Source organism: Echinops telfairi, unplaced genomic scaffold (assembly GCF_000313985.2).
Source record: "Echinops telfairi isolate 266 unplaced genomic scaffold, ASM31398v2 ScPeMD7_7468;HRSCAF=8506_0, whole genome shotgun sequence".
NCBI lineage: Eukaryota > Metazoa > Chordata > Mammalia > Afrosoricida > Tenrecidae > Echinops > Echinops telfairi.
The window spans coordinates 57,525,316-57,539,953 of record NW_022111369.1 but is presented as its reverse complement, the minus strand read 5'-3'; positions in this window follow the sequence as shown (position 1 = coordinate 57,539,953).

The window sequence follows — 14,638 nt, the reverse complement described above, 5'->3', positions numbered from 1 at the left end:
AGTTATATATAAAATATTTTCTACATTATTTGCTAATGTATTAGATTATATTTTAATACCCTCATAATAGCTTTGTTAATAAAGTATAAACTGCCTCAGGCAAGAGATTTTGCAAATTGTGTTTGCTCCTATAATTCTGGGCGCTATAAGTATATTGGTCAGAGTATGCAATTAAAAAAGCATTTATTGAATCATGCACGTTCAGTTCTTGAAATCGCAGTTTGCATTGACAAGCTTCTCTTTACACAGTTAATTTCTGTTTGTGCTTTTGTTCTCAGTTTAGGCAACATTTTCAATAGGATGCCTCCTATTGATATTCAATAAATATAAACCAGCAAACTAGCTGCCATCAAGCCTGTGCTAACTCATAGCAATCCTTACAGCTCAGAGCAGAACTGCCCATGGGGTTTCCAAGACAAGAACTCTTTACTGTAACAGAAAAGCTCATCTTTATCTTTCAGATGGCTGACCTTGTGCTTCTAGCAGCCCAACACCACCAACAAATCAAGAGTGGTAAATAATATACATTCCAACTTTACCTGGCAACAAATATTGTGTGTTATTCTTGGCAATGGCAAATGGGTACCAGAAATTACAGAGCAATTTCACTCTTTATTCACAGTTTATTTCATAAACTGACTCAAAAAGGAAGCAAACCAAAATAAGTGTATAAGAAGGAAAAGGTAATGATCATCAGATAGTTTCCTGAATGCACAGCTTCATAAATCAGTCTAATATTTTATCCTTATTGATCTTTACTAATAGCTCTGTGAACCCGAGAGAATAGAAAGGTAGTTTCTAGCCATCACAAGGTAAAAATGTCCTGGTAATATATTTCAGAACAATCAGTCATCAAACTCCTGCGGAGCACAATTCTTCTCTCATACACCTGATTCATCACCAGCCAGCTATTCTAGGGTAAAAAGTTTTGTTGTTGTGCGAAATAACTCCCAAACTTGCCCATCATCAGCAATTGAGGGAACAAAAATCCAAGAAGTTACTAAATAGCCAGAGCACATGTGAACATCACTAGAACCCAGACACCGAGGGAATGGTATGGTGTGGACCTGATGAAGGGACCCTGCCCAGGAAGTAGAAAGTCTAAGTTAAGGAAGTTGGCAAAGTCCAGGAAAGATCATTCCCCTCCACATCATATTCAGCCAATGAGGAACCAGGGAAGCGGCTCACAGATGCTAGGGAAACAACTGCTACACCAACTGGTTGTCTTGCCATCTGAGGCTTGGGAGTTCAATTCATTCCTTGGATAGCCTAAAAGAACTTCCTGATTGCGCAGGGCTCTTCAGAAAAATGCAAAGTGCTTTAATTGAATTGCAAAGAATGTATACTGTGATGATGTGGGCTCTCTGCCAAACATTTTCCCATAAGACTGATTAGCTACTGTCGTTTTCTCAAAGAGTAGATAGAGGCATAAAGGGAGAAAGAAGTTTGAAGTGAGGTATTTGTTTTCTGAGGTCTTTATCTAGACAATGAAGCAACAAACAAATAATAACTGTGGGAAACACTGCCTTTACCCTAATACCTTCTCATTCTTCTCTGTAACTGCCTGGTGGATATAAACTCCTGACTTGAATTGTGCCCCCGTGTATCAAGAACTGGGGGGGACCCCCTTATCGCACAAGAAGTTACTACTGATAGGTAATCATGAGTGTTTACTGACAAATGCTCAAGATAGTCAATCTGTATCTATTTCAGCAGGAGCGGGGCTTGATTACTTGATTTTGTTTATATGCAAACCTGAAAAATCCAATCACAAAATGATTGGCTATTTTATTGTGCCCGTGCTTTTATGGATATATTTAATTTACAGAATTTTGTTTGCCTTGACTCATAAAATAACAAGATATCTGGTCAAGTGATTCATATTAGGTGCTATATATTTGGCTGGTTTTATTTAGAGCAAACTGTTTCTTAATAATATCTGTCATTTCCTGAGTAGCCACTATAGAAACACACTAAATTGAAAACTACCATTTATAAACCATTGGTGAGGAACAGTACAATGTCGACAACATAGATAGTAATAAATATTTGACATTTTGAACAATCGTCTTAGGGCGAGAAGTTCAATTTTAATAAGTACTATTTGACTGGTAACAAAGGAACATAACTCTGACCATCTTTATTATGAAACACTTATTTCTTTAAAATTACTCCTATGAATATTTTAATGTATTTCCTTCTTTTATGTAATGACAATAATATTTTAAGTCAGAAACCAAGATAAGGGAAGATAAGTGATAAATTGATGTGAGGAAAATAATGCTTTGCATTTCATATCTTTTATTTCATCTATCAGTTACTTACCTAGAGTTTTTTTGCATTACTTATTATAATTTAAAGGAACTCAAAAGAATTATGTGCTTGATGTGTGGAGAGACTTCTGCTAAAGATGCGTGTCAGTCTCCCCCTTTTCCTTTTGAAAAGTCTGTTTCTTTACTGATTATTCTGAAGGGACTTTCAAAAGTCAGTGTGGTAGTTACATAATCTGGCGCCAACTTGAGACTATTAAGAGTGAAGGGGTGGAGTTTATCCTGTCAATCATGTCACGGCTTGATGACCTCATTTGGAAGTTCTATGGAGATAAATAGCTCTCTGGAGGGGGCGCACCCAGACCTGTGAGACATTTCTGTTGGCAAGCCACATGGAGACACATTGATGGAGCCAGAGTTCTGGAGCTGGGGAAGCCACATGGAGAAGCACGCCAGGACTAAGATGCTTCCACTGCCACTGAATCCCAACGGCTTTCCACCCACTAGTCTGTGATCTTCCTGCACTTGGTGTCACTGCATGTGCTGTGAGAGTCTGAAGAAGAATTTACAGACTGGTATCACACATATGGGCTAATATTGAACTTATGGACTTGATCTGGACTTGGCTGGTTTTCTTAATATACAATTACTCTTTCATATAAAGATCTTTCTTCCACAAATTTGAATGTCTATGAATTTGTTTCTCTCGTCCACCTGCACTAATTCAGTCAGATAGATAGCACACCTCCGGAAACCTTCTGGCCTCCTCCTTCCCTATGCCTTTCACAGTGTGCTTCCAGGAAGAAAATTCATTCAGGCTGGCCCTGGAAATCATCATAAAAATGACTCAAATTTGTGATCACAAAACCTTGTCTGAATGGTCTTGAAATATTGTCTTTTGTCTGCTAAAGCCTCATTTTTCAAACAACAACCAATGAGAACTGTTTTGTAAGCTTCTAAGTCCTCTGTATGTAAGTTCTGTGAAAATTTTCCTTCACTGCAGTACTTTGATGAATGCATACAAATACAACTTCCTTCTGCATTTTTGTTCTTTCAATAAACTCTTCACTTTACTTTTTAACACAAACTCCAGTTTGGGTTTTGACAACATTAAACATCTTGAATTCATCTGAATCTTAGGGAAGACAACATATAAAAACGAAGGTGCTTCCCTTTTTACTCAATGACATAATAGAATGTTTTCATTTGCAGTAGCATCTTTATGGTCATCTGGAAATTCGCTTGATAATGCTACGTTTTATAAAGAGATTCCCCTTAACCAGGACATTAAAGAGGTAAGTAACTGGAGGTGCTGGATCTTAGTGCTGCTTTATATTCAGAGAGTTCTAATAGCATTCATAAATCTCAGATTGTTGTGCCAGTAGCGTGAGTGTAGTCAATTGAGTTTTGAAGATTCATTTAAAAGAAAGCATGTTGTCTAATTGAATACTTTAATTTTCCTTTAAAACGTCCCTGCTCTCCAAGGTTTATTGCCTTCTGCGTATAATTGTTTTGCTTCGGTGACTAAATTCTATTTAAATTGAAAATGTGACTATTGATACTTAGGGGACACCTTGGAAAATAGAAGCCAATTTCCGATACATAGATTGCTCAATTGAGACTGTCCTTGTCAAGTGATTTCTAGCGATGAAGATCATTTCTTCCCATAGAGGTCATCAGATCTGAAGGCAAGTGCAGAACTCTAGGCAAAAATTAATCATATTTCTGTGCTATGCCATTATTTATATCCATGTAAAATAGTTCAATAAACAATTCTCTGGGAGAGGACTTGACACTAAACTGATATGAATCGATGGCTACAATTTTATTTTTACTTGATTATAATTATTCCTGTCCAAGACTATACAAACAGGACATAAAAGCTTCTCGCTGGAATTGTTAAGCCAATTTTTTAGAAGAAGATTAATTTTGTTGTTTTAAATAAGTATGGTATTATATAATTGATCAAAATTAAATTACAATGTAGTCTCATTGGCTAAAGCACTTTATTTATACAATTAAATTATTTTTCTTTTCCTTAAATTATATTGGAAGTTTTCTTAATCGCCACTGTTTCCTTCATGTCAGGAAGAACTCACTGATGTGTAGTGGTATGATATAATTCCGTGATACAGGATTTTGCATTTAATTTCCTTTAAATTGTAAAGATGAAGGATGGGTCTTATTAGCTTAAGAGAGGATATTTTATTGCCAAATGTGGAGAAGTTAAAACAAAGATGAACTTTTGGTAGATTTATGAAGACATACAGTGTCTCTTACGGTTAGCCTTATTCAGTGAACAATTCCATTGACACAGTGACACCACCATGAGACTGTGGTCAAGCACTCAGCCTCCTGCACTAACTCTCACTCCATCTGGCTTTGGGTGGCAGTGCTACAGTTGTGACATCAGCATTTGTCTTACTGATTTTCACTCTTTCTCCTGCTGCTGCTCTGTCTTTAGCTTCTATTTCTTCCCTACCAAAATGTTTTCTGTCCAACCTCTGTGAACTAGTAGATTAAATTAATAAACTTTTGCAAGAAACATAAGCAAAGACTCACAGATGTGGGTATTTCAAACCCTTAGATTATGTAGTAGGTGACTGACATACCGGGAGAAAGTTATTTCAGTAAATATGTTGAGAATATACTGGAAATAATAGTTAAAATACATAAATAAGGAATTCTGAAGAGACTAAAAGATAAAAGACTAGTACAAAAACAGATTAAATCTAGAAATATAATTTAGAGAAAGCAAACACAAATGACCAGTCTTATTAGGAATTAGAGAAAGTAAAACTAAAACAACTAAATATGATACCTTACCAATTAGATTGGGAGGGAGGAAATGAAGTAAAATAAAAAATGATAATATCAATTAGTGGTAAGAAAGTGGGAGAATAGAAATCTTCATGTATTTCATAATTATAGTATGTTGGAAATTGACATCTAAAGCTATCTATATTGAACTCTATCAGGCCCCTCAAGAAATACAATGATTAAGTCTTGACTTCTAGCTCAAAGGTTAGTGGTTCAAACACACCCTGAGGTGTTTTGTTATAAATCTGTTTGCTAAAAGTTTATAGCCTTAAAACGAAATATTTGAGATGAAGACTCTACCATCCTTCTTCTAAGAAACAGTTTGCTATTTTTTTACCAAGATAGATTAGTTAATTTTTCTGGCAGTTCATGGTATATTCAATAGTCATTGTAAACACAATAATTCAAAAACTTGAGTTCTTCACCTGTCTTCTTTAGTCAACAGCCAATGTGTGAATGTATATGAAGTGGCTGAAAAACACTATGGTTTTAGAGGGCACCTTTTAGTGCTCAAAGTGAGGTCTTTGTTTTTCAAAACGTTAGAGTTACTGCAACGTTCAAAACGTTACTGCAGATTTGTCGTTCGGTTTCTTGGCTGCTGCCTTCATGGGGAGCCAAGTAGAATGAATGCTTGGCAACTTCAATTGTACTTTCATTTATCAAGATGTTGTTTGTTGGCCCAATTGAGCATGTTTTCATTTTCTTCTTATTCTAGCGTAGTCCAAACTGTTAGCTACTGACTTTTCATCTTCAGCAGTCTGCTCCAAGCTCTCTGCACTTTCAGCAGGTGAATCCCATGCATCGTGTAGTATGTTAAGAACTTGTACAATCCCGATGCTGCGTTTTTCTTCATGTAGTCCGTCTCATCAAATTATTTTGATAACATACAATTTACACAAATATAGTGAAAAAACACTTATTTATATATTTCTTGATGTTAGATGATGTAGTATTCTTGTACTATCAAACTTTGTAGTATCAAACTTTGTAGTATTCTTATAGTATCAGACTTTGTAGTATCAAAGTTCTCTTTGATAACTTTTGGTCTATGTATACATTGCACGTGAACACAATTACTTGTTCTGGAATTCCCACTCGTCACAATAATATGCATAGTTTATTATGATCCAAAGAGTCAAATGTCTTTGTGTAGTCAATCACACACACACACACACACACACACACACACACACATCTTCTGGTATTCTCTGCCTTCAGTCATCTAACATCAGCAATAATATCCCTCATGTCACCTCCTCTTCTGAGTTCAGCAGGAACTGAGTCTGGCAACTCACAGTTGATGCAATGCTGAAATTATTTTTTCATTATCTTGAAAAAAAATTTATTTTCATGCTAACTTAATGATATTGTTCAATGGATTCTGCATTCCATTAGGTCATTTTGGGTGGAATAAATAAAAATATGGGTCTCTTCAGGTGGTTGGGAAGGTACTTGACATCCAAATTTCTTGGCAGTGATGTCTGCACTTCCAGTTGTACATTCATTGATTGAAATATTTTGATTTGCAGTTCTGAAAATTCTGTAGTTCCCCCTCCTTTTTTTCCCACACTGCCTTCACTGTAGCTTGGAATTCTTTCTTCATTACTATTGGTTCTTGCTCATGTGCTATCTCTTGAAATTTTGAGTATAAGTCTATTGTCTTTGGTTCAGCGACTGTGTATTCATTCCATTTTCATAAGATTCTTCTTATTTTTTTTAACATTTTGTTCATAGAATCCTTCAATATTTCAACTTGAGGTTTAAATTTTTTTCAGTTCTCTTAGCTTGAGAAATTCTATGAATTTGTTACCTGGGTTTTCTAATCCCAGGTTTTTTTCATAGTTTGAATGTACTAACTCCAGGTCATTACACATTCCATGATAATATTTTGTTTTCTTAAGAATTCCTTTGAAATTTGCAGTTTGACTCCTTTACTACATCATTTCCTCAATTTTCTTATGTATCTCTTTGTTAAAGAGCAAGTTTCAAATCTCTTCTGGCATTCATTTTGATATTTTCTTTATTCTCTTTTAAATGACGTTTTAAAATCTCCATTTATGATGTTCTTGTTGTCACTTCCTCAGGTCTTCATCTATGAGTGTTAACGTTTCAAATGTGTTTTTGAGATGTTTCCTAAATACAGGTGTGGTAGACTTAGGGTTTATTTTTGGCTCTCTTGGACTTGGTATTGTTTGCCTCAGGTTCAACTTACATATGAACAAATGGTTGTCTGTTTCACAATCAGCCCCTGACCTTATTTTGATTGAAAATATTCTTTACCTGAACTATTCAATTTCTCAATATAAAATTGTCTCATAGACAATTTAATTCTTCCCTATTCCATCTGGTGAGGGTCATGTTATCATTCATGTTATTGGAGGGAGAAAAGCAGTTGCAAGGCGTATGCTTTTGGTCCAGCAACATACTATCAAGTGACCTCCTTTGGCATTTGAATATTAGCAAATCCATACTTTCCAAATGTGGACTCTTCTTTCTTCTTCCAGCTTTCCCATTCAAATCTACAGTATTTTTCAATTTTTACAAGTTACGAGTTTAAGACAATTACACTGAAGGAGTTGGTATAATTCTTCAATAATCCACACTATTGGCTTTCGTGTGATTGATTAATAGTCATATTAACTGGCCCTACTTGTTGATATATGGATATTTTCTATTACATTGAATTTCAAGATACTCTTTTGGACAATGAATGTAACACCATCTCTCTTAAATTTTTAGTTCCCTGCAAAGTAAACCATGCGATTTTCCAATTCACAATAGCCAATAACCATCTTATTTCAGTACATTAGTGCCCAGTTAATCATTATTTTTTTACTTCATTTTAAAAACTTCTAATTTTTCTGGATTCATACTTTTATATTCCATATTTCTGATTATTAGTACATGTCTGTAGCTATTTCTTTTCACTTTTATCTGTGCCACATCAGCACATGAAGGTCCTAAAAGCTTTATTAACTCCAGGTCATTAAGGTGAACTGTAGTTTGAGAAGGAGCTCTTCCTCAATTTTCTTTGGAGTGTATTCTAACCGGAAGTGTTTATCTTCATGCGCTATATCAGACAAAACCCTGTTATTCCTAAGGCTTTCAATGATTACTTTTTCAGAATTAGTCCACCTGTTCCTTTTTCTTAGTTTGTTTCATCCTAGCAGCTACTCTGAAACTTGTTCACCATCGGTGACGCTGCTGCTATTTGAAACATCATTGCATAGCTTCTGGGATCACAGCAACATGTAAGCTATCACTGTGTGACAAACTGACTGACGAGTGGTGGGCATACACCCTGGAGGTTCAATTTTTTTAGAAGTTTTGGTTTACTAGGAGTAGAAACTGAAAACAATACTCCCTTTTGTGAGGCGAACAAAATAATATTTTATAAAGTATTTAAAACATGAAGAATTTAATAAATAAAAGACAGCTCTTGCTGCTACAGACAATATAAAACACAATGAAGGTTTATACAATATATATGGGGGCACAAGTACATTCTATTTTCACCTTCTCTGTGAAAGTCTTGTCCTTGTCTAAAATGACTTAATACCAAGTCTAGGGCAGATTAGGTTTAATACGTTTTGTGAAGCAAATAAATTGGTGGAATTGAGAAGGTGAATACATTAGATCCACTTCTTGTTGATTAATACATATTGGAACAAATATATCTATGAGTACAAAATAGTCTGAAATATATACAGAGGCTTTATACTGTGGCATTGATGTGTTCAGTTAAAATGTGAGGAGCTTATTATTATGAAAATAATTAGAGAATGAACATGTGAAGAAAAGTGTCAATCTTTTGCAGAATACTAAAGAATAGTGGTGACTTCCCTTAGGGCCAGGGCAAATTAGTTTGGTGGGGATCTATGAATATGGAATTGTTTCCAATCATTAGCAGAGACCCCACCTATGAAGTATAGTTTAATTCCTTAATATTCCTTCCACATGGGATTTTAGAACCCCAGTTAGTCCTAATTGCTCTGTTTTAGGTATGGTAATTTATTGGGCAGCTATTCATCTTTAAATGCAACTTATATATCCTGGGTTGATAATATACCTAAACTTATTTAGGTAAAATGGAAATCTTCATGCTCAGTAAATAATGAACCTTATGGCAGGCATAACCCAGCTGAAATTTTTAACTACAAACTGGAACATTTAATTTCCTTATCTTTATTTTTCATAAAAGATCACTAGCTCCAAGAAGATAGAGCAAAGAAGGAAACAAGATTCTCATAAAAGGTTCAATAAGTAAATATGATAGATATGATATTTATATACATATAAATGATATTTATATACATATATTCTTCTCACACACCATTTATATTTTTATATATATGAAGAATATTTTCCATTTTCAGAATGTGTGGTTGAGGGCACAAATTTCATGGTACCTGGAGGGAATTCATTTGAGTGCACAACCCATACATGAAAGACACCAGAATGCTCCTTGGAAGCAATGGTGGATGACTTTGGCTTACTTACTTTAGACTAATCACTAGAAAAAGCACTTTATGGTTGGTAAATGGGAGGGTCTGTGAAGGGGAGGAAAACCCTCAATGAGATGGATCAGTAGAGGAGTCACAACAAAAAACTCAAATCTGTGATCGTGAAAATGGAAAAGAATCAGGAACCATTTTTTTTCAGGTTGTTATTAGAGCAAACTTGAGGATAACAACAGCAGCCAAAATTCAAGCAGTTTGCCTCAAAATTAATGTGATAACTTTATTATGCTTTAAAAGAACAAGAAATTCTGATACCTGTTCCAGTTGATACCTCATGACTACAGAAGCTTGGGTGCTTCTTCCGTGTGGGTTTAGTTGTTCCTCTGCTAGATGGCCACTTGTTTGACTTCAAGCCTTTAAGACCCCAGATACTATATCGTTTAATAGCCACACACCATCCACTTTCTTTACCACATTTGCTTATGCACCCAGTTTGTCTTCAGAGATCATGTTGGGTTCTAAAATAAACAATCACATGAAAGTGAAGGACAGGTCAGAGTGGAGACTCAAAACCCATCTTTTGATAATCAGAAATTCCCTTACAGAAGGGACACACAAAAGGGACAATACACCCAGGGTGCAGTATAGTACAGATGAAACACACAGCATTCCTCTAATTCAGTGATTTTTCAACATTCCTAATGTCCTGACCCTTTAATACAGTTCTGCATGTTGTGGTGACTTCTAACAATAAAAACATTTTTGTTGCTACTTCATAACTGTAATGTTGCTACTGTTATGAATCGGGTGACCCCTGTGAAAGGGTTACTTGACCCCCAAAAGGGGTCATCACCCACAGGTTGAGAATTGCAGCTCTAGTTCTTTAATCCTTCCTCCCCCGCTATTATGACCTCAGTTTTGCCTCATGAATCCTGCTAACCCTGTGTATATACACTGGTACAGACACAAACTTTTGATACATGGAATACAGGAGAGACAAGCCCCTTAAAACAGTAATGGGAGTAACAACTCCATGAGGGTATGGAAAGGGAAGGGAAAGGGGGAAGGGGAAACCGATAGCAATGATGGCAGTATAGCCCCACTCAAGGGATCAAATATCATAATTGTAGGTTAAGGTATATATATTATAGTGTAATATATGTAAAAATATAATAATACTATATAATATATTAAGGGATCTCAGGGTGGTAGGGCCGGGGAGGGAGGGAATAAAAAGAAGCTGATTTAAAGGGCTCAAGAAGAAAGAAAGTGTTTTGAAATTGTTGATGGCAACATCTGTAAAAGTTCTCTTGATATAATTGATTTATGGATTGTTGTAATATATGAAAGAGCCCCCAATAAAATGACTTATTAAAAAAAGAGGTGTTTATTTTTGTTGTGCTTTGTTCTGTTTTCTTTTGAAAGTTTCTCAAACCATTTTCCCCACTTTAAGTCATATCAAAGAATTTTTTGAAAACAACTCACCCTAGATGGATAAGTGCTTAACTCAAAGCATAAATGTTGACACGCTGAACTAACCCAGAGGCACCTTGGAACTAGGGGTTTGTTGATCTGCTTCTGAAAGGTCACAGCCGTGAAAGACTGATGGAATAGTTTACAGTGCACACGTGTAGTTTCCTTTAGTCTGAATTGATTCAACTGCAAATAACAACAGCAACTTCTTGGAACTGTCCTTAAATACACTGATATATTCAGGCTGTGACGCTTTAAAAGAAAGGAAGGGATAAATAATGAATTCATTAATAAGGAAGGGTGAAATATGGGGTCGAGGAAGGACAGAAGAAAGGAAAGAGAAATCAAAAGAGAAAAAGAGAAAAGAAAGGAAGGTAAGTAGAAAGAAAGGAACAAAAGTAAAAGAGAAAGCAAGCAAGCAAAAGGGAGGGAAGTAAGTAGGAAAGAAGAGAACATGTTGAACAAACCCTGCTATTCAATGAATAGGCATAGAATTATGCTGGTCTGTCATATGTTTGTCATTGGTCCTAACCTCGTGAGTTAGTTAATTGTGCCAACCTGGCTGATAATCACGTGAGACTAATTGAAAGGCAGATGGATATATGGATGGTGAGCCTCGCCTTTCTAGTTCTCGGGTCTCTTGCTTTGTGATGGTCGCACTAGGGTGCAGCTGCCTTAGCAGTTCCCTGCTTCAGCTTGCAAGATTGACTTCCTACAAGACATCCCCAAGGAGAAGCCACATGGACCTATCCCGATGCAGCCCTGGGTGCTGGAGCAGCCGTGTGGAGACCCCTGCTAGTGCTGAGATGCTTATTCATTCACTGACTCAGCTTTCCTCCTGCAGTCAGCATCATTGCCTCTGTTTTGTGAGGTGGAGGACTTTGTGGACTGGTGTTGGGTTAATGGGTTAATGTTGGACTTGTGGCCTTGGGCAGCATTGGGTTGGGATGTTTTCATGATGCACATTTTCTTTACATAAAACTCTCTCTTATACATGAGTTGCTGTGATTTGTTTCTCCAAAGTACCTAAACTAATACACCTGGATATGCTCAGTCTATATCAGTTGGAAATACAGAACATTTATTTGTGCTCATGTGGAACCTGTACATGAATAGATCTAATTGTGCAAATCGAACAAGGGAATACTCCATGACTTAGAATCAGTAAGAGATGTGTCAGGGTTGTATTTTCTCACCATACTTATTCAATCAGTATGCTGAACAAGTAGAGGAGCTGGATTGTAAGAAAAGAATGAAGCATTAGTATTGGAGGGCAATTTGCAATGTGCAAATGATACAGCCTTGATTGCTGAAAGTGTGGAGGACTTGAAATACTTGTTGATGAAGTTCAAGGAGTGCAGCCTTCAGTGTAGATTACAACTCAATATGAAGAAGGAAGACCCAGATCCTCATGGACAAAAGAGTAAAGTTCTCAAGGATTTCACCTTGTTTGGTTCCACAATCAGTGCTCATGGAAGTAGCAATCAAAAGCTCAGAGGACACACTGCATTGGGTAAATCTACTCCAAACACCTCTTTAAAGCAAGGATGTCACTTTAAGGAATAAGGTGAATCTGATTCAAGCCATGGCATTTTCTATCTCGTATGCATGTAAAAGTTGGACATTGTATAAGGCAGACTAAAGAAGAATCTATGCATTTGAATTAAGGTGTTTGCAAAGAACATTGAAAATACTATGGACAAACAAAAGAACAAACAAATCTGTCTTGGAATTAGTACGGCTAGAATGCTATTCGGAAACAAGAATGGCAAGATGTACTCTCACGTAGTTTGCATATATTTATCAGAAGAGATCAGTCCCTGCAGAGGGACATCATAACTGATCAAGAGAGGCATTCAAAACAAGGAAGACCTTGAGCAAGGTGTAATAAAATAGTTGGTGTAAAAATGGGCTCAAACATAAGAACAATTGTAGGGATGTCACAGGGGCAGGCAGAAATCCCTTTGGTTGTACGTAGGGTCATTCAGAGTGTTAACCAACTTGACAGCACCGAACAACATCAGTTGTTTATACTCACACTTTCAATGAATCTGTTCAGATTTTCTTAATAATTTCTACTCTTTTATGAATATTCTGATTGTATTTATTGAAATCTAATTGGATAACTATTGAATCAGTGAATATAAATAAGGTTTACAATTTGTAGATTTTGCATTTTGTATTTTATTTTTCTAAATAATGTGTGGCATGTGGGTTTTTGCAACAGTATTATGATAGGTATGAATTAAAAAGCAACACCGGTGTGAGAAGTGTTATGTAGTATTTATTATCAAAGCATATTGGATAATGTGGTTCTGTAAGAAGCCATGGTGACTTATTGAGTTGCTCGTTGGGTTGTAACAGTAAGTTTAGGAGTTCTAAACCATATCGGGTGATCTTTGGAAGAAAGATGAAGCTATTAGTCTAGTAAATATTTATAGTTTCAGACCCTCAGAGCAATTCTACTCTCTTCTATAGGAGTGCTATGACTTGGGAATGAATAGCTGGCAGTGGTGCATTGAATTAAGTCTCTTGTTACTGACCACAAAGCAGGAGGTACAAACCCATCAATCACTCCTAGGGTAAAAAATGAGACTGCGTGCTTCCATAAAGATTTGCTGCCTGGAAAATACTACATAGTTGTTAAGAATTGGGTTTGACTTTGGTATATCAGTTGTTGGGCTAAGATGTTCCTTGATTTGGCAGTTGAGGTCAAAATCCCCCATGACCACAACTTGTATGTCAGTTTGTCCTCCTGTGGTGACTCGTGTGTTGCTATGATAATGGAAGCAATGTTGCCTGTAATAAGTTTCAGCAGAGCTTCCAAAATAAGAATAAATAAGGAAGACAGAATAGGCTGTGCACTTCTGAGGAATTAGCCATTGGAAACCATGTTTCAACAACACAAAATGTGACAGCACACCTGAATTACTCCAGATGAAGTACACAGAAATCCAATGGACATCTGTGGGAGATGATGGAGAAGCTCAATATAAGCAGTTAAAACCAGGCAATCAGACTATCAAGCGCTTACATGTAAGTTTCAGTTGAGCTGAAAAATATTAAAACAAGTCTATGAGAGCCAAAATACAACTTTGAGTTGATCCCACCAGAATTTTGAGAACATCCCAAGAACAGTTTTTTTGCATTGAACACCGATAACAAACATGATGAGCTGTGGGACCAAATCAAGAGCTTTACTTATGTAGAAAGCAAGGGCCATTAAAAATACAAGAAAGAAAGAAAAGAGCAGCATAGATGTCAAAAGAGGCTCTGAAACATGTGCTTAATCACAGAGTTCCTGAGGTATTGTGCTAGTCTGGGTTGACTAGAGAGAGAAATTCCTAGGCAGTTCTATGTGTATAAGAAAGAGCTTTACATAAAAGAGCAATTGGACATTATGAGAACACCCCAGCCCAGTCCAGATCAAGTCCATAAGTCTGATATTAGCCTATATGTCTAATACCAGTATATAAATTCCTCTTCAGACTCACACAACACGTGCATTGATGCTGAATACAGGAAGATCACAGATCAGTGGATGAAAAGTCTTGTGGATTCAGTGGTGGTGGAAGCATCTCAGCGCTGGCATGGGTCTCCATGTGACTCCTCCAG